The sequence below is a fragment of the Microcebus murinus genome, chromosome 1, assembly GCF_040939455.1.
Source record: "Microcebus murinus isolate Inina chromosome 1, M.murinus_Inina_mat1.0, whole genome shotgun sequence".
NCBI classification, from domain to species: Eukaryota; Metazoa; Chordata; class Mammalia; order Primates; family Cheirogaleidae; genus Microcebus; species Microcebus murinus.
The window spans coordinates 142,724,078-142,746,312 of record NC_134104.1 but is presented as its reverse complement, the minus strand read 5'-3'; positions in this window follow the sequence as shown (position 1 = coordinate 142,746,312).

Genomic DNA, 22,235 nt, shown 5'->3' with positions numbered 1-22,235 from the left:
TTTTAGTTTCAGCAAAGAAATCAGAAGAGTGTTCCAGGCATGGGAGAACTATGATGTCCAAAGACACAGGCACATGAAAGGCAAGAAGGTGACAGGAAGTGGGAGAAACATTGGAAAGTGTGTGCACGTTTCTCTATGTTGTTTTCATTTCTGCTTTGTTTTGTTGTTATTAAAAGTTGATGGGCATTCCTAAGTCATATGAGTCTTTAAAGACATATTGTATCAAATATTTAAGAGTAATTTAAGACTTAAGAAATAAACCGGTATAAATGTCATGATGCTGTTTAACAGGTGTGAACACATTTTATTAAAGGTGAAATATGGAACCTCTATTCCTCCAGCAGATCCAGCACTTATTTTTTGCATATTAGTTACCTAAATTATTGCTCTGCCAAATTAAGAGCCAACTGAGTTGGAAGAGAGAGTGGAATGGAAAAGCTCTGAAGTTCACTGGATCCACTTTTAGTACCCTGATGAGAGCTACAACACTGAGACTGTCCACGTTGAGGAATTTTTTGCCCTGGCAAATCAAATATTTGATTGTGTGGCAGCCTCTCTCTCAATCTCTTTCTCTCTCTGTCTCTTTTCTCAGTTTCTCAGTCTCTCTCTCTCTCTCTCTCTCTCTTAAAGATATCTCAGAAAACTCACCTTACAAGATATTTTCCAAGTTGACATGTGGTTAAATCGAAAGTAAGTTAAGAAATGGTGTGATATATTCCAGTCAGTTCTGTGAAGTACTACTTTCAGAACTCTCAGTCCTTCTCACACATCTCAATATTTCTCTCCATTCCTATCAAATCTGGCTGTTTGTAAACAGAATGGAAGGGTGATAAAAAGCAGTTAACTAAGAGTTTTAGCCGCAGCCCTACCACTCTCTAATGGCTAACTTGTGTAACTTCTCTCAGTTATTGTTTATTCATTTTTAAATTCCCTTTCAGCCTCTGTGCTGATCTGTGTTTCTATAATTTGAGCACCTTTTCAGGTATATGGGTATGAAGTAGTGATACTTTCTTATATAAGAAAATACATGTACAAAGGGTGTACCATAATCATAAAATCATATAATAGAGATGGTTGTTATCTATTTGCAGATCATTATCTGCTATAAATTTTAAAAAATAAAAGACTAGATTATACAGTTAGCAAAGTTTGTAAAGAAGCAATTTGTAGTAAGGGAAAGGGCTTCTAATTTCAACTCAGGTTTTATGACTCCAAATTTTATAGGGACATAGATAAAGAGCTTATCCTCTCATAATGTAGGAAGCTTAAGATTCTATATGGGCCAATTTTTCCTAAATGTATAATCCATATTTGTCTTCTGGTCTATGATTTTCCTTTCCTTTGTTAACTGGAAATTTCATTACTAGACTAAAGCCTTTGAGTAAACATGCTGTCTATATTAAAACAAACACTGATGAAGTTTTCATGTACTCAGAAGAAAAAAAAGAGAAGAGATACAGAAGTAGCTATTTTCTCTTTAACAACATAGCCTAAATTGGTTCATCCACTTAGCTCTCTGGAACCATGAAATGCAGCGAACAGGGTTCCCCCAAAATTCCAACAGCTATTTTTTGACAGGAGTTGGGGAAGTAAGATACAACTTTTGAGACACTGTCTAAGGAGTAAATCTGAAGGATAATGACCTGATTAGTGGAATTCTTAGCCTTTCAATATAGGAGAATGTTATTGAGTGAAAAAGCAGAGGATCATTAATGATAAAGTTGGAATACTTTGCAAATTTGCCTTGAATAGACCAATAATAATATTTGAACAAGTAAAGATGGCTGAAGCAAGTAGCTGACAGCTCAACTACTCTCTCTGATCCTATATGAAATTGCTTTTACAGCTGTGCTTTTAAGACATAAAATTGTCTGACATATGTTAAATTTAGAGGTGCTATTTATGATGGGACTAACAGAATCAATAACGACAACAAAATTGAAAATAAACTCATAAAGTATTGAAGAATTCATGCCCGGGAATATAGATTATTTTTAATTTAATTAATGAGAAAATCAATTATGCCATGAAGAGGATTTTCAGATTCATCGCAATCTATTTATATCTTCTGAGGTAACAAAATATTCTACCTAAGACTTTAGAAAGAAGATTCTTGAGAGGCAGTCCCATTAAAATATTAACTGTACAAGTCAGGAATGAACAGCTGAATGTTAAAAATAAAGATCTCTTTGTTAGCACATGAACCAAAAGACATTTAGTCATCTGGAATGATTTATAGCAAAGAAAATATCTGTAAGAAGAGATAGCTCTCTGGGAATATAGCCAAAGTTGATTCTAATATATTTTTCCCAATGTCATCAGTAATTAATATACATTGTTAAAAACTTAGAAAGTGCTAAAAGTATAGGGAAGAAAATAAAAATCACTCCTTACTACTCTCAACAGTATTGTATTGTCTCTTTCTTGCAAAATAATAAATTTAACTATAATAAATACTAAGATCTAAGCCATTTGTATTTTCTAAATTATGTATCTATTTACATCTTTTTCATACACATACACTCCTTTTTGCATTAAAGTATTTTAAACTATGGCTGACTATGATAACAATGATTCTTCTATAATCCTATTCCATCAACTTTAAAGTACTCTAGACCCTATCATTAGAGCCTACAAAATGCAGCATGATTAACATCACCTAAAATATTTTTGCTATTTATAATGTATTTCTGAGAAAGTGATTATATGTCTGGTATGTTTGTGTGTATACAGGCCCTGTAAGCTGGTGTTTTAGTCCATTTTATGTTGCTATAACTGAATACCTGGTGATAGGTAATTTGTGAAGAAAATTTCTTTCTTTCTTTCTTGTAGTATTTCTGGAGGCTGAAAAGTCCAAGATTGAGGACCTGCATCTACTCAGCTTCTGTGAGGTCCTTATATTTTGTCACACCATGGTGAAAGTTATCACAAGATGAGAGGGTTGGACATGCTAGCCCAGGTGGTCTCTCTTTCTCTTCTTATAAAGACACAAGTCTCAGTTTCAAGAGAACCTATTGACCCCACTGATTTATGAATTCATTAATCCATGAGGGCAGAGACCTCATGACCCAATCAATAGAATTAAGCATTTTAGTGTGCAATTCAGTGGCATTTAGCACCTCCACAATATTGTTTATCCACCACCTCTATCTAATTCCAGAACATTCACATCTTAAAGGCTTCATGTTGCAATACTGCCACATTGGGGATTAGGTTTCAACATGAGTTTTAGAGTACATTTTGTACTTTCATGTGTTTTCATGTTTTTAGCTAGTGTCCTTTTATTTCCATTTGAAGAACTCCCTTTAATATTTCTTGTACAACAAACCTAGTGGTGGTAAACTTTTTGGCTTTTGTTTGTCTTGAAAAGTCTTTCTCTCCTTTATTTCTGAAGGACATATCTGCTGGATACAGTATGCTTGGATGGCATTTGTTTTCTTTTAGCATTTTGAATATATTATCTCATTCTCTCCTAGCATATACTGTTTCTGCTAAGAAATCTACTAATAGTCTTGAGGGGGAGTTCACTTGTATGTGATGAATTACTTTTGCTGCCTTCAAAATTCTCTCTTTATCTTTGACTTTGGATAGTTTGATTATACTATGTGTCAGTGAATACTCTTTATGTTTAACCTATTTGGGGTACTTTTGGCATCATGAATCTAGATGTTCATTTTCTAAAAATAGAAATATTTAGAAAGCTTTCTGTCATCATTTCTTTAAATAATTTTTCTACTTATTTCTTATTTTGGCTACTTCTTGGACTTCCATAATGCTTACATTGGTCACTTGACAGTATTCCATAAGTCCTATAGACTTTCTCCATTTCTTTTCATTGAGTTTCATTTGTTTGTTTCTTTGCCTGGCTAATTTCAAGTGAACCATCTTTGAGCTTGCCTACTCTTTCTTATTCTTCAACATGTCTGCTGTTGAAGCTCTCTGTGGAATTTCTTTGCTCAGTAATTGTGTTCTTTAGCTCCAGAATATGTGTGTTCATTTTATTCTTGTGGTTACTATATCTTTGTTGAACTTCTTACTTTTTTATGCACTGTTTTTGTGATTTTATTTAACTAAATTAATATCTGTAGTCTCTTGTAGCACATTGAGCTTCTTAAATTATTTTTGGATTTGTTGTCAGGTAGTTCATCATTTTCTATTTCTCTAGCACCAGTTTCTAGGGCTTTATTTTGATCCTTTGGTACTATCATGTTTCCCTGGTTATTAATGATCCTTTTTGTGGCCTTGAGTTTGTATCTATACATTTGAAGGAGTAAGCAGCTCTTTAAGTCTTCACAGAGTAGCTTTTGGAGGGAAAGTCCTTTGACAGTGATCCCATCTAGAGATTCTGGGAAGGCTGGCTGGTGGAGTCCACATGTGCAATTTGCTTGAGTCTTTGGACAGGCTTGCCTCATGCCTGGGTCAACAGGCAGATGGGTTTCATGCCTGAGTACACAGGGGACAGTTTGGTGCCCTGGTCTGCTGGGGCAGGCCTGGACCCTGGGTCCACTGGCGTATACCTGAAACTTGGAATTTTGTGTATAGTTCTGGTGCCTGAGACTTAGGGGGCTTGCCTGGGATCTGGGTCAATGAGTGCGAGCCTGGCATTAGAGTTCTTTGTGGTGGGCCTGGAGCTTGGGTTCTTGGAAGGTGACATGAAGCCCCTGATTCACAGGAGCTGACCTGGTGCTGGGCCAGGCTTGAACTTGAGCTCACCGAGGCTCAACTGGCATTAGGGCAGGCTTGGTGCCTGAGTCCATGGGGATCTGTATGGTCTTGAGTCCACACCACTGGCCTGGTGCACTGGCCTGGTCCAGACCTGGTGTCTGGGTCTAAGGAGATGAGCCTAGAGCCAGGATTCAAAGAATTAGACCTTGATAATTCTGGGGCCATAGGCACCATCCTAGAGCCAAGGCCATAAGAGCCAGCATCACAGGAGCCACTCTAGCACTGGATTGGTTCTGGAGCTTGGGTCCATGGGTGTTGGCCTGAAGCCTAAGGCCTTGGAAGCCAACCTGGTACTGAAGTAGGCCTGGAGCCTGGGGATGTAATACCTGGTCTGGTTCTGGGGTGTCCTTGGAGCCTGTGTCTGGAGGCATGGCTTATTCCTTAGGTTCACTAAGATAGGCCTGTTGTAGGGGTTCATGGTAGTCAGGGCTCACTTCACTTTCCTCTTCCACTCGGAAGGTATCTTTCTTTGAGCTACATTGCACAAGCTCCAGGGAGGAGTGAAACTGTCCTTCCTACTCTCTTCAATGTGTCTTTTCTTGTTTCAGAGCCCCACTCAGATACCATAATCTTTCACCTTAGAGTTCTTGATTCTTGTGAAGATATTCTCATGTGTGGCTGATTGTTTAAATATATGTTTCAGTGAGGGTACAAGTGCTATAAACTCCTATTCTGCCATTTTGCTGATGTCACTCCAAAAGGATACCTCCTTGAGTCTTACAGTCTTAAAGTCTCCCTGTCCTTTAGGCCAACTATTGGATCATGTGTTCAGAGAGGAGCCATCCCTTTTACAGCCATTAGGTAGAATAAATATTTCAGTTGAACCAAACATACATTGTTTTTAGTTTCCCCGTAGTACAAAGTTTTCTCTCTGCTAGCCTCAGGCAACTCAAAGATAAAGATTTACCCTCATCATGTAACTGATTATTAGTGAGTAGATTTTCCCACATAAAGAATGATATTAAAATGTGGTCATAGAAGAAAGAACAGAGAAAAACTCCTTAACTAACAATAAGAAAGTGGGAAAAAATTAGACCCGCCAAATCATTTAAACTTCTAAACTCCAGCTATATTAACTTGGGATATTTTCCTTACATATGATGGCTATAGAATGAATAGTGTTTTTTTTATTATTTTTGTTTCTCTCTAGCAAACCATGTAGAACACAGTTCTGATAAATATTAATATCCTGTAAGACAGCTGTTTCTACAAATGTGGTTGGTTAAAAAAAATAAAATAATATAATTCTAAATATTTTTAAGTATATTGCCCATCTGTGACTTGATTTTGGTGAACTGATAAATAATGCAACCTGGCAAAGTAACAGATCTTTTACCTAGAAACCTTTCACATTACAAATAGGAGTCAACTAGTAAATGGACTCCTACTGACCCACTGAATGAAAAGAAGGTTTAGTCTTATCTATTTTGTTTTTCTTGTATGTCACTATCCTGTCACATTACCAGCCGTGGCACAAGACTTCAGAGCTTAGTGCTCATTTCTGTCATGTTCAGTGACATTCTATAGGCCCTTATGGCCCCTAATAAATAATAAAACAGAAGAAGTTTCTGGATACCCAACGAAGTATTTCCTTCAGTGTGGACTGAGCTAGGTCATTACAACTTTTGAGTGAGAAAATGAAAAGCATACAAAGCAACACCTAACCAATGTTCCCCAGCAGGCAGCAACCCCACCCCATTGAATAATTAATGTAAAACTGCCTATATGCAGCTTTCAGGGAAATATTGATGAACGACCTCTCTATCTTTATAGCATATTATGTTACAGCTTTTACAACACATCGCTAAAAAATGTCATACTTGATGAAGTCATTCAAAATTGCTGCCAAGTCTATCAGCTGCTATGAATTCCCCACATATATTTTAATATTGTGTCTTCTATTCTCTCAAAACAGCAAAATTCTAAGGCAAAGAGGATAGTGAAGGTGAAGGGATTCAAGTATTCATGGATGATAAAGAGCAGAGGAAGCAAGAAAATTTATTAGTATTCTGCTCCCATTTTTAAAAATGCACCATTAATAGAGAGCAAATATAAATCTCTAATTGGTTCTCTAGGTAAATGTAAAACCAGGGGATGCTCTTGTGTGTATCTGTGCTCACTATGGCACTAAATATTTGGAATCCTACAATGACTATAGTGAATAAAGAACAAAATCACTCTGACCCAAATTCACCTTGTGCTTTACAACAAATTCTGTGCTCTTTTGAGTCCCAAATTTTTTTAAAAAAATATTCATCTAAAACTCAAAGATAGAAACTACTTCTATGATATATGCTCAATAGCACAACTATATCAACTATGTCTAGATCTTAATTCTAAACACCATTATTAGGGTTTACTTTCTTTGAGGAGATGTTATTAGAGCTCACAGATATGAGCTTATCAAATAGATCCCATGGATCTTTCTCATTGAAGGGGAGTGGGTAACTAAAAGAGGTGTTGGGAAATACCAATGAATGATGGGTGTGAAAACTGGCCCAGCTGTAAACCTGTTAACATACTCAATTTTTTATAACTACTAGGATTGTTTAATATTTATTAGTCCAGTGTTTTACATTTTATGTAACTTTTACATCCAAACCTCCCTTCTTCTCCATAAAGGTAGTAGGACAGATATTATCTTTTAAATGACAAGAACAGTGTATTCAAGAAATTAATGACTTGTCCAGGTTCTACAAGATTAGAATCCAAATGTCTCATCTCCTGGTCCAGGCATCTTCCCCAGCTAGCAAGGGTAGCATGAGGAAGTTGTTCTTATAACAAATTTATAAATGGACAGCATACTTGCCATTACATACTGAGTATAATATGCCAGTCTCTCAGCTAACCCAATCCTGTAAGATTTCACTGTTTCTTGAAAATAAATACAGAAATGTGTGTTTATTAAGCATGTGATTTGTGCTAAGCATTATTCAAGGTACTTTGTGAATAATTTCCTTGGATAAGTCTAGGCCAAATTGTTGATATCTTTACAATAAAGGGTTTAGATCCAGAGGTTGGATGAAGATCCTAAAAAGAGTGTAGCTTTGAGATGATATAATTCAATGACTTGAAATTCCAACTGGAAACTTAGGAATAAGATAAGATAAGATATATCTTATAAGGAATAAGATAAGATAAGAAACTTAGGAATAAGATAAAATTTCACCTCTTTTCTGAAAGCAACCATTTAAATAAACTATATTTTCTTCACTTAGTTGACACCTGTAGTTGAATGTTCTCAGGCCACCTTCACCAGTCACAGCCCAAATTTCCTAATTAGGTAAAGCTGGTACTTGTGTATGGGATTATATGTCACCAGAGAATAGTAGTTTCATCCCTGGGTCAGTGATTTACTAATTGTTTCATATTTTCTTGAAACCATCAGGATATAACTAATGGCTAATATCTTCAATTACTTAATGTTTCCCACTAGAACATGAGGTCTGAAATTTTGCCTGTTTTGCCTATTCCTGAATTATCAGCACCTAAATTAGCACCTGGAAGTAGACACAGCTCAAATATTTGTTGAATGAATGATTTGTTTATTAAGTAGTTATTGTCAATCAGGGATGATAAGACAAACTAAAGCACTAGATTATTTGATAGTTTGTATTTTTGATTTATACCTGAATTGATGTGGGTTGCAGAATTTTTTCTATTTTCAAATTACACGTGAATTTATGTGGGTTGAAGAATTTAATGAGCTATAAACTTATCCAGTCAAAATGGCTATTATTAAAAAGTTAAAAAATAACAGATGTTGATAAGGATGCAGAGATAAGGGAACTCTTATACACTGTTGGTGGGAATGTCAATTAGTGCAACCTGTATAGAAAATAGTATGGAGATTTCTCAAAAAAGTAAAAATAGAACCACCATTCCATCCAGCAATCACACTGCTGGGTATCCACCTAAAAGAAATCAAATTATTCTATCAAAGATATCTGCACTCATATATTTATCACAACACTATTCACAATATCAGAAATATGATAACCATGTAAATATTCATCAACAGATGATTGGATAAAATAAGTGGGGTATATATACATAGTGGAATACTATTCAGTCATAGAAAATAATGAAATCATCTTTTGCAGCAACACAAATATAACTAGAAGCCGTTATTTTAAGTACAACAAGTCAGACACAGAAAGACAAATATCACATGTTCTCATAAATGGAAGCTAAATAATGTATACACATGGATGTAGAATGTGGAATGGTACACAATGGAGTCTCAGAATGGTGAGGGAGAGGGAGAGGGGAGGAAGATGATAAATTACTTACTTAATGAGAACAATGTACATTATTTGGGTGGTGGATAGCCTAAAAGCCCTGACTTCACCACTGTGCAATCTGTGCATATAACAAAATTACACTTGTACCTTATACATTTATACAAATAAAAATAAAAAGAAAAGAAAACGTTGAGAACAAAAAAAAAATTCTATGTTGTAACATAACACTAGCCATTTACAAAGCATTTATGAGAGCTATTTCCTGAGTCTCAAGATGTTCAAATTTAGGTGTAGCTAAGATATCCTACAGACCTCATATCCCATGGTAGGTATAGGTATGGTGGTCTTGATAATCTTCCTGCCTGCACCCTTCTCTTGTGTTATGTATGGCCTTAAACCCCTCCCCTCCATGATGCCAGTCTCCAATATAGTGATAGCAACACTAAAAACAGTACCTTCCTTTTCTTTTCTTTTTTCCTTTATTGTCTAGTGTCTATTGTCAAAGTGTCCTCACCTTGTAAGGTAATTCTTAAAGATTAGTCCTCACTAACTTATGAGGTGCTTTTTTAGTAAGATTCAAATTAGATAACTAATGAGATGTTCTTTGAATAGTAAACGGTGAGACGTTTAATTCTTTGCAATCCCATAAGTATGTAGTGCCTTTTATTAAAATCAAATATGGTTTTAAGCATTTCCTACTGACTGGGCAGAGTACTGAGATATTTTCTGGAGTTAGATTGTCACTCCTCTCACTACTACCCCCGAGTGTCCAGTCTAATCACCACGTGCCTTCTCTATTGCCCACACTGCACAGTCTGAAAGTTTCACCAAGAATCCCGTTTTAGGGTTAGATGCTATCATCTGGGAGACGCAAAATTTTCTTCTATAGTCAGCAGTAATCACCGCTATAACCAACAGACATAAGTAATGCCGACTAATGCCTAACAAAGATACTAGTGGAAAAGAATCTAAGAAAGAAAAGGTTTCCTAGAGGAGGTAGAAGGGGATGTGCCTGAATAGTTTGGTATCAAAAGGAGTTCCTATGATGAGTTGCCATTAGCAGTGAAGACTTAGTTCTGAGCAGCCCTAATGCAAATATTTAGAGATATTTTTCACCTATTTGCACTGAGACAGCAGTTCATAATTCCTCTCATTCAGAGAGAGAAAAAGAGGCATCAGAGACAAAATAATACATTTGTTGAAGGTCCCTCCTTGATTGAACTGATCTTAGAACCTTAGTTATTAAATGTCACCTTATGCTTATGATTTTATTTATAACAATGAAGCCTGGCATAGCCTAGACTGAAGGCAAAGCCTACTATTAAAAATCTACATGAGGGCTCTGCCACTTTCCCACTCCACCTGTTTAATCTGTGCTCCTCTTTCCCACTTCTTCATTTCAGCTAGTACATCCAGCACTGAAGATAGGAAAATGAACTCGTAATGAAGCCCATGAACCCCAGTGAGCACCAGCTGTCTCTAGAGAGTATTTGAAAGAAAACTATGCAAGCTTTAAATTGTTCCTCAGAATTTAATTATTGAAAAGCACTTGAAAATCTTGGTTTTGGCATGCTATACACTCCTCAATGCATTTTTATGACTTCACACAAAAGCTATTCTCAGAAACTGAGCAAAGACATTAAGATGGGTCTACATAGTGAATTTTTGTGCTTTTCTATTTAACAAGCATTTCTTGAGAACTCAATAGGTTCAGGAACTGTGGAGTGGGTGTATAAGGGTAAATCAAATTTTTCGTGGCATCAAGGATTTTCCAATTAAAGACACAAAGACACAAAATAATTATGACAGGCTAAAGTGTATGCTATATCAGTTATTTAACAGAATATGTTATTCTGAAAAAAAAATAGACTAAGTAGTGTTAACATTTTCTTTCCACTTCTACCTATAAGAAAGAAGTCATCATTGTGGTTCTAAAGTCCAATGGAGGGGGGTTATATTGGATTTGTATTGACTGGGGTAGAAGAAGGGAATGGAGTAAACTTTGTGAATAGGGGTATTGAAATGGCTGGATATGAAATGTGAGTTTTTTGAAAGAGCTAAGCTCTGTGGAGGAAAATGCAGTCAGGTGTGTGTCTGGCCCCTAACACTCTATAAGGTAGGATGACAGAAGGGTAGATGTGATGTGGTGTGAATTGTGGGCCAATTAGAGATGCTAAAGGGACAGATAACTGAGATTATACCAGACCAAGAGCAGGGCTTTTCTTTTCTCTTTTGCCAACATTTAAGTTCCAGTTTCTTATGTATCTCATGAGGAGAAAGGAGGGAGATCTCCACGATAAGTAAGATTGAATGCTCTGCCATTTGGATAAGAGGGTGCTCTGTAAAAATTAAATATGATTAGAAGAAAAAAGACATTTCTTGCACTTGGAATTTGGAGCTGTATCTATTATGCTTATATATAACTTGTAGGAACATAGAACAAGAAACAATTTGCAAGGAATGTGGGAATGGAGAGGAAGCTACAGAGAGGCCAGCGTTGCCTTATGCAAAATCTGTACCATAGTCTAAAATAGCCAATTGTTGTCTTGACTCCCAGGGTATTAGCACTAGCACTCTTCCAAATCCTGAGTCACAGTTCACAAGATTGGCTAGTTACTTTTAGCTAGAACATTTATCTGAGAAAAATATATATTTTCTTATAGATAAAAATAACAAGATGTACTTGTGCTAGCTCGAGCAGTCTACTGCAATTTCCTTCCCTAGGGATGAGATTAGAACAGATGACTCCATGAGGTCCTATTGAGCTCTAGAGGACAGAAAAATTTTGTGACATCTATATTGTATAATCTTGAGCAATTTATTTGGCAATTTTTATGGCTTTGCATGAGATCAACTGTCAAAAGCTGCATTCACAGCCTTCATATCTGTTTATGGAAACTTCCCAGTAGGATAAGGCTAAGAACAAAGAAGTTCAGCCATTCTTTCATTTATCAGCAACCTATCTGTGCCATCTCACAGACATATTAACACTTGCAACTCACTTGCTCTTTGATATCTTCCTGTCAGCCCAACTCGTTCATCCTCAAGATCCCTACAGTCTGAGCATGTGTTGACGTTCCCTTCTAACTTTTATCATTTAGCTTCTGATGAGATTTGTTTAATGAACCAGTCAGGAATTCTTGGTTGCCAGCAACAGAAGCTCACCTTCAGTACATTTAAGCAAAATGAAATCCCCTAGAAGAATATCAGGGGCTCCTTGAATTGATGAAAGTTTAGAAAAACAATGGAGAAAGTCCCAACTGGTTAAGATCACATACACAGAAAGAGAGCAGACACCTGACGCTTCAGTCTTTTTCTTCCTCTAAGTTTCAAATCCCAAGATAGAAACTGCCAACTGATGTGACCTACCTTGGGTAACATTCTTACCTTTTGGTAGGACAAAGTCCCTGAAGTTATTGACTTTCAGATTGATTCTAATGCCTAAGAGTTATTTCTTGAAACAGAAGTCAGAGTGTAGATTGAAAAGATAAATTGATGGTAGCCATTGTGAACTAAAATAAAATCTTAAGCCCCCCAGCCAATTGAATGTGTCCTCTCTTGGCCAAAGGGGACTCCAGAAAAACTTTAAAGCTGATTGCTGGCCATGAGGGAAAGCAGATCAGACCTGATCTGAGGGGCAGATTTGTCCTGCCCCTCCTTTATCGAGTTAGTCTTTGTAACAATAAGATACTAAATCATTAACAGGCCTAAGGCCATGTGAGACAAAGCATAAACCACACCTGCAGGCCATGAATTTACTCAACAGATCACTTGAGTTTTAGTAAATGTCTGGTGGCTTCTCTCTGATAAATGAACATCCTTAACTTATAACATTCCAAGCCTATAGACAAAGCTTCATTTATTTAACCAATTACAGATCAAAGAATCTTTAAACCCACCTATAACCTGTGAGCAGCACCTCCTTTCAAGATGTCCCACCTTTTTGGGCCAAACTGATTTATGCCTTCCACATATTGACTTATGATAATGTGTAATTCCTGTCTCCATGAATGTATAAAACCAAATGCAACGCTGCTACAACTGTTGTCAAAATTTCAAGGGGGTTTCAGTCTGGGTCTAGTTGCTAGTCACTTATTGAGCCGAGGATTGTCAAGGAAGAAAGAAATGTATATGAAGGATGTCTTGTCAGAGGAGTGGGAGAAGCTGCCTCAAATTTCCCAAATTAATGAGAATCATGAGATTTTAAAGGAGAGGCCATGTACCTCGGGACAGATTGTGGTATAACTAACAAGGGGCTAGGTACATTGGGGACAGTTTGTGGGGGACAAGGAATCTTGGTGTCAGAAAGTCTTCCCAGGGGCCTTGAGAATCTCAGCTCCTTTGTCTTACAGAAAATCCACCATTTCTGGGAAACAACTCAAAAGCTCTAGTTAAGGGAGAGGATTGTAAGAGACATTTAGAGGTCATTGAAATTTGTTCATGGGGCTGGTTACACAGCAGGGCACAAACCTCTTTAAATTATTTTACAGAGTTCGTGTTCTTCTCCATTAACACAATGAGGGAATAACTGTGCAGCTTGTATCTTCATGGCCTTGGCTCATTGCCAGGAGCTGGTGGCCCTGCACTGTCCGTTCACCCCTGGTCTGCTGTCTGCCATGCCCTGCTGAGCTCATTGCTCTTCACACAATCTACAAGCTTCAGATTCTTCTCATTATGTTCTACATTCTTTATCATAGCCTTGTTATAATAACACAACAAGACAATGCAGGCCAGGGACATAACACACTGTGCCTTGAACTCTGAAATAATGTAATAAATATTAGATGCTATCTGAAGTCAACTAACTGAACTGGAGTCTTTTCTTGGGATCCTCTAGATTCTAAACTGAGCTAGAAAGATCTTTGTGGACTCCAGTGTAGGCAATCTACTGGATCAGGGAAATATTCCCTCTCTAAAGGTCAAATGGCTATGATAACCCAAAATAAATGACTGAGGCAAAGATCTCAATCAATGGAAGTTTATTAAGCCAAAGTTTGAGGATGCAGCTGGGAAAAACATAAGCCAAGGATACATGTGTGACTGTTTTTGCCAGAGAGGGCTTTGGGAACTTCCATATTTAAGGGGACAGGGCACACAGATGAATAAAGGAGCAGGGTGGGCAGTGAGGCAAATGGTGAGGCCGCAGATTCTCATGAGGCACAGGAAATCCACATTTTATTCAAGATAAGATGAGTGTTTGAACAGGAAAAGAGACTGAAGGAAGAATCAGTTATGCAGATGACCCTGGGAAGGTAGAAGAATGACTGATCCTGTCTTGTCTCTGTCCTGCACCTGGGAAGATAAACTTGCAAGCAACATGATTGATGTGGAATTGAACAGACTTTAGTTTTAGGAGCTGGACTTATCCTATAGACCTAAAGTTAAAATTTGCATGTCCTTTTACAGGAGGACAGCAAGGAATTTCCTTATGAATGGCCTGTGGGGGTGGTCCTTGTAGATGCCCAAGGCCTTCTACCTTTTTGTGGAGATCTGGCTAATGCATAATGCTAGTAACAGCTATTCATTTGAAAGATGATGTTGTATGATTTAGACTCCAGACTTGATCTTCAATTTTGTATAAGGAGGTTGGGGGGGGGGGTGTAGGTGTGCTGAGATTTTTTATTTTTCATTACAGTTATGTCTACCTCTCAGATCCAGTCTTACTAGATACCAGCCATCTGAGCTGTCATTGAGGCAAGAGTACTTGTCTCTGAGTCAGGTTAAAGGGAAACTATTCCAGAGATTTGTGAGGCTGTGCCAAAGCCAGATTATTTAAGGGCACAAAAGAGCTTAGAACAAAACTGAAAGCATGAGACAGGACATGGGAGGACTGGTTGATATTTTGAGCTGGAAACCACATATTTAGTTGCTTTCACATTCGACTTCCCTTCAGGGTTAGCACAAGGTACTGCTGTTAGCTGCTGCTTTGGTTCTTTCCCTTTGGCTACACTTCCCTAGCTAGATAACCTCTATCAACCCTGTTTCTATGACATTCCTAGATAGCACTACATTTAAATGAGATACCTGTACCTGAATTGCCTAAGTGTCATACGCAGTCTCTGGCTTCAAATGAAGAGTGACCCGAAGCTCCCAAGTGAGCTTCTATAAACCATAATGGACTAGAAGTCTCCACCTGTTCCAAGTAAATTGACATTATGAGGCTAGGAGTGATGGGTCTGGAGCCCATCATTACTAGTTTTAGTCAAAGACTATTAGTGTTAGGCTGAGATAGCAAGCAATGAGGAAAAAATATCAGAAAACACTGAAGGATACTTTAATACATTCAAGTTGATCAAACTTCCATACGTCTGCCTTTATTGAAAGCAAATTTTTGCAAATAACTTATGCAAGTGTTGCTTCTACTCAGTCATCTTTAAATTCAGTTTTGAAAAGTTTCAATGTGGGTTTTCCCCCAAGACATCACCAAAACTGCTCTTATAAGATCAGCAGTAACTTCCATGTTCAAAATCACTCGATTCTTCACTACCTCACCTTACTCTTCAGCTGCACTGCAGAGTTGAACATACTCTAGCCTTTTTAAAGAAATGGTTACCTACATTTTTGGCCACTCTTTTTTCACTCACCTGCATATATTTCTCGTTCCTTCCTTCTCTCAATTCTGGTTTCCTGGGTTTGATGCTAGACTCTCTTCTCTTTGCTTTATAATTTCATACAGTCCCAAGGCTTTTAAATGTTACCTATATGTGGACCGCAAGAAGAAGATTTTTTTTTTTTTTTGAGACAGAGTCTCGCTTTGTTGTCCAGGCTAGAGTGAGTGCCGTGGCGTCAGCCTAGCTCACAGCAACCTCAAACTCCTGGGCTCCAGTGATCCTTCTGCCTCAGCCTCCCGAGTAGCTGGGACTACAGGCATGCGCCACCATGCCCGGCTAATTTTTTATATATATATCAGTTGGCCAATTAATTTCTTTCTATTTATAGTAGAGACGGGGTCTCGCTCTTGCTCAGGCTGGTTTTGAACTCCTGACCTTGAGCAATCCGCCCGCCTCGGCCTCCCAAGAGCTAGGATTACAGGCTTGAGCCACAGCGCCCCGCCAAGAAGAAGATTTTTAACTCAAGCCTGGCCTCTATATGCCAGAGGATTTTTTTTCTTTTTTCCAAACTGCTATTTGATTTCTTTATTTGGAAGTCTCACCTGCATCTCAAATTAAGTGGTCCAGAATGGAAATCTTAATTTTCCCATTTTCTTTCTCATCCTTGTTCTTTTTCTAGTTTTTTCCCATCTAATTGAATGGCATCAACAAATGCTCTGTTGATTAAGCAAAAAACTTAACACCATCATGGCATCTTCTTTTTCCTGTACCCCTAATCTACCACATAGGTAAGGCCTGTCAATTTTGCTTACAAAGATATTGCAAAATATCCATTTTTCTCCTTTACTATTGCCAGCACTTTAGTAGAAGACATTCTCATCTCTGTATGTGTTCTCATATGCAAGCCACTTTCCTACTAGCTAATGTTGGGCAAAATTAAGATGTCTTCTCTCCCACCCAAGCCCAGGCACCTCCCTTTCCTTTGCTACCTCCTTTCTGTCAGCACTTTTAACCCACCCAGACTTCCAGAAGCTCTGGCTTCCTCATTACTCCCCCAGTGACCATGACTTGTCACTGTGATTCCCCTCAAGGCCAAACAGCGCCCCATACTGTATCCCTACTCTGATTCCCATAATGTGGAGCCAACCACCAAGTGGAGAAGGACCAGCCCTTTCTTACGAAATAACACTTCATTTTTATAAATGGGCAAACTAAGACTTGTAAAAACAAAGAGGTTTCCATAAAGACACATGGCTTGAATAAAAACCCACGTTTTACATTTACGGTCCTTTGTAGAATTCTGCCAAGAGGATGGAAAAACAAGATTAACTGTCTTTGTATAGAAGATATTCCAATAAAATGTATGTGAGCTTTAATAATGGATATATTTATGTAGAATCAGGGATACACAATTTGATAGTAAGAATGAAAATATCACTTTGGGATCATCTGGTTCAAAGTCCATGGTTTATAGTTGAAGCAATTTAACCTCAGGGACTACTGGGCTCAGAGTCCCACAGTGAGTAAATAGTACTGCAGGGCTGTACTCCTGATCTCCTGGGGTTCTTCTCCAAATGCCTCACTGTCTCCATTGCAATTGAATGCTATGAGATTACTTGTAATGCAATAGATATAGGACATAAGTATTTAGGAATAGTATTTATTGTTTACTCCAACATTCAGGGCACTGTCCTAAGCATATACCTTATTTTTATTCTGGGCTTTTATTCTTTTAATATTTTGAAAATGACAAATGAAATTGTCTATATTTATCATGTAAAATATGTTTTGAAATACATGTATGTATAATGGAATAGCTAAATCAAGCTAATTAACATATGTATTACCTCACTATGTTAACTTATTTAATTCTTGCAAAAATATATACATTAAATTAGTATCCAGAGGTTCTAGATAAGGAAACTGAGGCTCAGTTTAGTACATTGCTCAGTGGCAATATAAAATGTTGACATTGCTGGCCGAAGTAGGATCATGAACCCAACCAATGAAGCTGCAATTTCAAGCACTGCTCTATAGGTCATTCAGAACCAATATTCATTGAGCACTTGTTCCTGGCACTGTGGACCACCCTTTACCTTCACCATTTCAACGACCTTGATGCAACTCAGATGCTATCTAGAGACTCTCCAGCACTGGCGAGAAACTCTTATGCCTGTAAAAGGAAACCAAAATTTACTCCGGGGTTTCTTGTATTCTTGCATGTTGTTTACTATTTATCCCCCCAAATAGACACCTTCCAAGGCCTTCATTCAGCATAGTTCCAGGATTTGAAGACTTCATATGGAATAGTTCTTTACTGAAATTTGTGAAGATGTCACATAGTACAATAAGCAAACAGATCAAAATGAGTTATTATCAGTGGCCACTTTCTTAAGAAGGCCTTGAGCTACTTTCCCTGGCTAAAAGCCTATATGGGGCCACTTTACCCATCACAGGCTTTCTTTCCACTCCTAGAAACTTGCAAATTCTAACTTATTATATAGGGCAATTTAATCCTCTTTTATTGCACAGATGTTTCTTTCTTACTATGCCTTGAAGCCCAAATCACAGCCAAATGTCCCATCATTTTGTTTTGCAAACAAAAGGTTACTTGCTCCAGAGAGAAATTATACCACTCCCTTAGGGGGTAGAAGCTGTTATATTCAGTTTTAGTTTTGAATAACAATCTTCCCTATCCCTTTTTCTCTCCCTTCTGCTATTCTTATATTAACCTGATTAGGTAGAAATGGTCAGCTATATTTTAGCAGAGGAAGATGGAAGTTTAGAGAAATGAAGTGACTTATGCAGGATCAGTCCTTTAGAAAATGGAGGAGCAGGAGTTCGATGTCAGGATTCTCCTTCCAAACCCTGTGTTTTTAAAACTAGCTTTTTCCTTTTTGCTATTCTCTATCATATTTATAGATTAAATACTCATCTTCCATGTAATATATAACCTTCCATACTTATATAACCTTCCCCAAATTATTTTTGTAGCAAAGTAATTCAGCAGCAAATTTGTAAACTTAAAATGATTAGATTTAGTTCATGTTTCAAGAATCACTAATTTTCTAAAATATTTCTCTTTTTTAAGGGTAGCAGTTAAAAACATTCTAATTTTCATGTAAATAACTCCCCAACTGCTTGGTTCAAGCTTATAGTTTGTATAATTCATATTTGAGATATGCAATCAACAAATGAATACATTATTATTGCAAACATAAAAATAGAAAAAAAATCATACAAAAGTGGTTCACCCCACCCACAGCCAAACCCACTCTGTTCTCCAGAGTCAATTTTCTTGTCTTTTTGGCATGCTGCCTTCCATGTCTCTCCCAAGAACTTTTTAAATAGATATTTACACACACTGACACACACTCACACACATATATTGTTTGTATTGTGTTGTTGAAAGTACTAATTTTGCTATTTTTACATAACTAGGATCACATGTTTAGAATTTTTTTTATATATATCAACAAACACTATGCCTTGAAGAGCTGTACGTATCATTCTACACAGAACTTTCTTCTACCATCAGCTTTCTCCAAGCTTACAACAAGAGACCTCCTAAATATTATTCCTCTTCTTAGCTGCCAACATAGTCTTTAAAAACATAAATATCATGGTTACTTTCTTTCTCAAAATATTTCAGTGATTTCCCAGTGCAACTAAAATAAAATTACTGTGGGTTCCAAAGCCCTACATGATCTGCACTTTCCTCCCGTGAATTTTTCTCCTACCCTTCACCCACTCTGGCCTTCTTGCTCTTATTCAAGGATTTCTTTGACTGGAATTCTCTTCCCCAACCTCTCTCTGCTCTTTTCAAACACTCATGGTTCTGAACACCTGTCCATGGGCAGCATCTTTTATTCTCTTCATCTCCTCATTTTGTTTTATTTTGCATCAAGGTATTGCTCATTCACTGTAATGTACTACTTATTAATTTTGTTTGCCTGTTTATTGTTGCTCCAATTCCAATGTCAGTTCCAAAAGGACATAATTCTTGTTTTTTTTGTTGTTGTTGTTCACCCTCATACCTTATCAGGCTAGGATTGTGTGTGCACATTCGTAAATGAAGGATTACATGAATGTTTCTGTCTCAATCTTTACAACTACTCTGTAATATTCCACTGAATGTCTATGCCTCAGTTTATTCATGATTTCCCATTTTTAGCATGTTTATGCATTCATTTATTCATTTTTGTGTGCAATGATAGGTAATACTGCAGTGAATATCAAGAGAGTGGTTATGTATGTATGGAGGGAGGGAGGGACTAGGTGATTGCAATGGCACATGGTGAGTGTCAAAGCTTTTGAGGCAGCTGGCAAGATCTATTGTTTTAAGTGAGTGGTGCTTATAAGAGTGTTTGCATTAATCAAATATTCATTTGTTATAGTGACTTTCTGTATCTGAGTTTTATGTTATAATAAAAAGATGGGAGTGGAGAGAGAGAGAGATTTTAAAGTCACATAGTAGTTTTTAGCCTAAACCTCAGACCCATGGGGCATAAAGAAGGAGATTAGACCAGCAAACACTGGTCATTAATTTACATGTCCACTGGTGTTAAGTTACTGTCATTTATATCTCTTTGAAAGGGCCATTTACCAAGTGGAACATCCATGTAAGATTCTCTCTACTTGAAGACTAATCTCAAAAATTAAAGAACCTGGAAATTCTAGGTCTGCTTCCCTCATTATTGCTGAGAAAAGCAGTTCATAAGATAAAGGGGATTTGAGGCAGAGAGAATCAGTAGCACCTAAATAGCACATTTTTATAGAAAGCAAGCTCTGGCAGTCACTGTAGGGTATTCCCCATTGTATCTGCCCTGATCTACTTTTTAATAATTTAAACAAAGTTTTCATCAGTCAGTTATGTAATTCTAACTCTATTTATTTATTACAATTCATTCCACTTAATCTGCTGGTGAATCCTGTCTTCCTCCTGGGTTGTTATGATTTGGGTCTCAGGATTATACTAGCCTGAAACTCTATATTCAGGAAAATTAGTGCTATAGCTACTTCTCTCCTGAGCCCTGTCTCTCAAACCTCCAGTTTAAAAATCCAGGTACTAAGTGAACGAACAATTTATTGTAAGCAGGAAACATATATTGACAAACTCGGAGCACAAATCCATTAATCACTTTCCATTTGAATATTTAGGCAAATTATTTGACACCTAAAATTAAGCAGTGTGACGGTACCTTGTCTCATAAAAATAAATCTCATTACCTTTTTAATCAAAGCTATCAGGGGAAAGGACCCAACAATTCTAATTAAAGAAATGAAATATCTTTCACATATAGGGAAACACTTAACCACAAAAGAGACAAAATTGATTGATTTGGGGCCAAGTTCAGTCAAATTCTTTGCAGAATGTTTTCTACTTAGGTCAAAGTGATAATATAATAACACCAAAAAGTAGCTATATTGCTTTGGGTACCCCACTGTTTCCTCACTGGAGATAAATCACTTGACCTCTCAGATTGTAACTATCCCTACAATTCTTATGAATGAATATCTACTTTGTGGGGCCATGTAAGACATGGTTTTAAAAATGTAAATATTTATAATTTAGAAAAGTTTAGGAAATAAATCCTGTGACATAGACTTGCTTTTCAATTTATTTTTGTTGGACTGTTTTCAGCCCAGCAAAAGGACACTAACCTAGATGAGACACATGCCCTAGTCCTAGAAGTAAAGACTTAGTCTGTTATAACTTTTAAAGGAAGAAAGCTGTTGGAACCAACCACTTCTTTCCAATGTTTTCAAGTGGATAGCAAATGTAATTGCACCTCTTGATGTTATTGTTATTTATTGATTTATATCTCATTCTTCACAAGATTAAAAGAACTTCAGAATTTCAAGCAACACGTTTCCTCTCCTAAGACTTGCTTATTATTTTTCCAGCAGTAGCTGGTTACAAAGGTTAAGTATGTACAGCTTTGCCTTCCTTTTGATGTGAGAATCAATTCACTATCATCTACAGAACTGGGCTTAGGGGAGGCTGAAATTCAAAATCCAGGCATACACTCCAAAGTGAAGCACTTCCCCAAGTTGTCATTTATGTGATGGGAATTCTGCTGAGGATTTAAATTAAGACATGACTTTACTACCAGTGCAAGTGACTCTTGTAATAGAAAATAATTTTCCTCTTGAAGCAAATCCACTAAGGATGTACATTATAGACCTGCTATCTTTTCTTAGACTGTGAGCTCCTCACGGGCAAGACCTACGACTTATTCACGTCTGGGTCCTCATCGAGTTATTCCTGACAAACAAACAGTATATATACCATAAATGCTTTTTGAACTGATTGCTCATAATTTCTTTTTTTGATATAAAGCTATGTTGATATACAATAATCAAATGGACTTGTGAATCAGCACATTCATTTCTTTCATTCATTCAACATATGTTTATATTCTTGATATGTGTTAGATACTGTATTAAGTAAAATATAGATAGATAGCTAGAAACAAGATACAACCTAGTGTTAAGGACAAAATATGTAAACTGATACTTATAATAAAGTCACTTAAGATGAAAAATACTTAAGAGAGAAACCAACATTGCAATAACAATTTTGAGGGGTTGTCACTGGTAGAAGGGGTAATATTTTTAAAAGCAATGGTGAACTTCAATGATACAGGGTATAAAGGTCTGTATTGCATATATCCATGCAGACAAGCTCCCAGGTGGAATGCTTGAGAGAGCT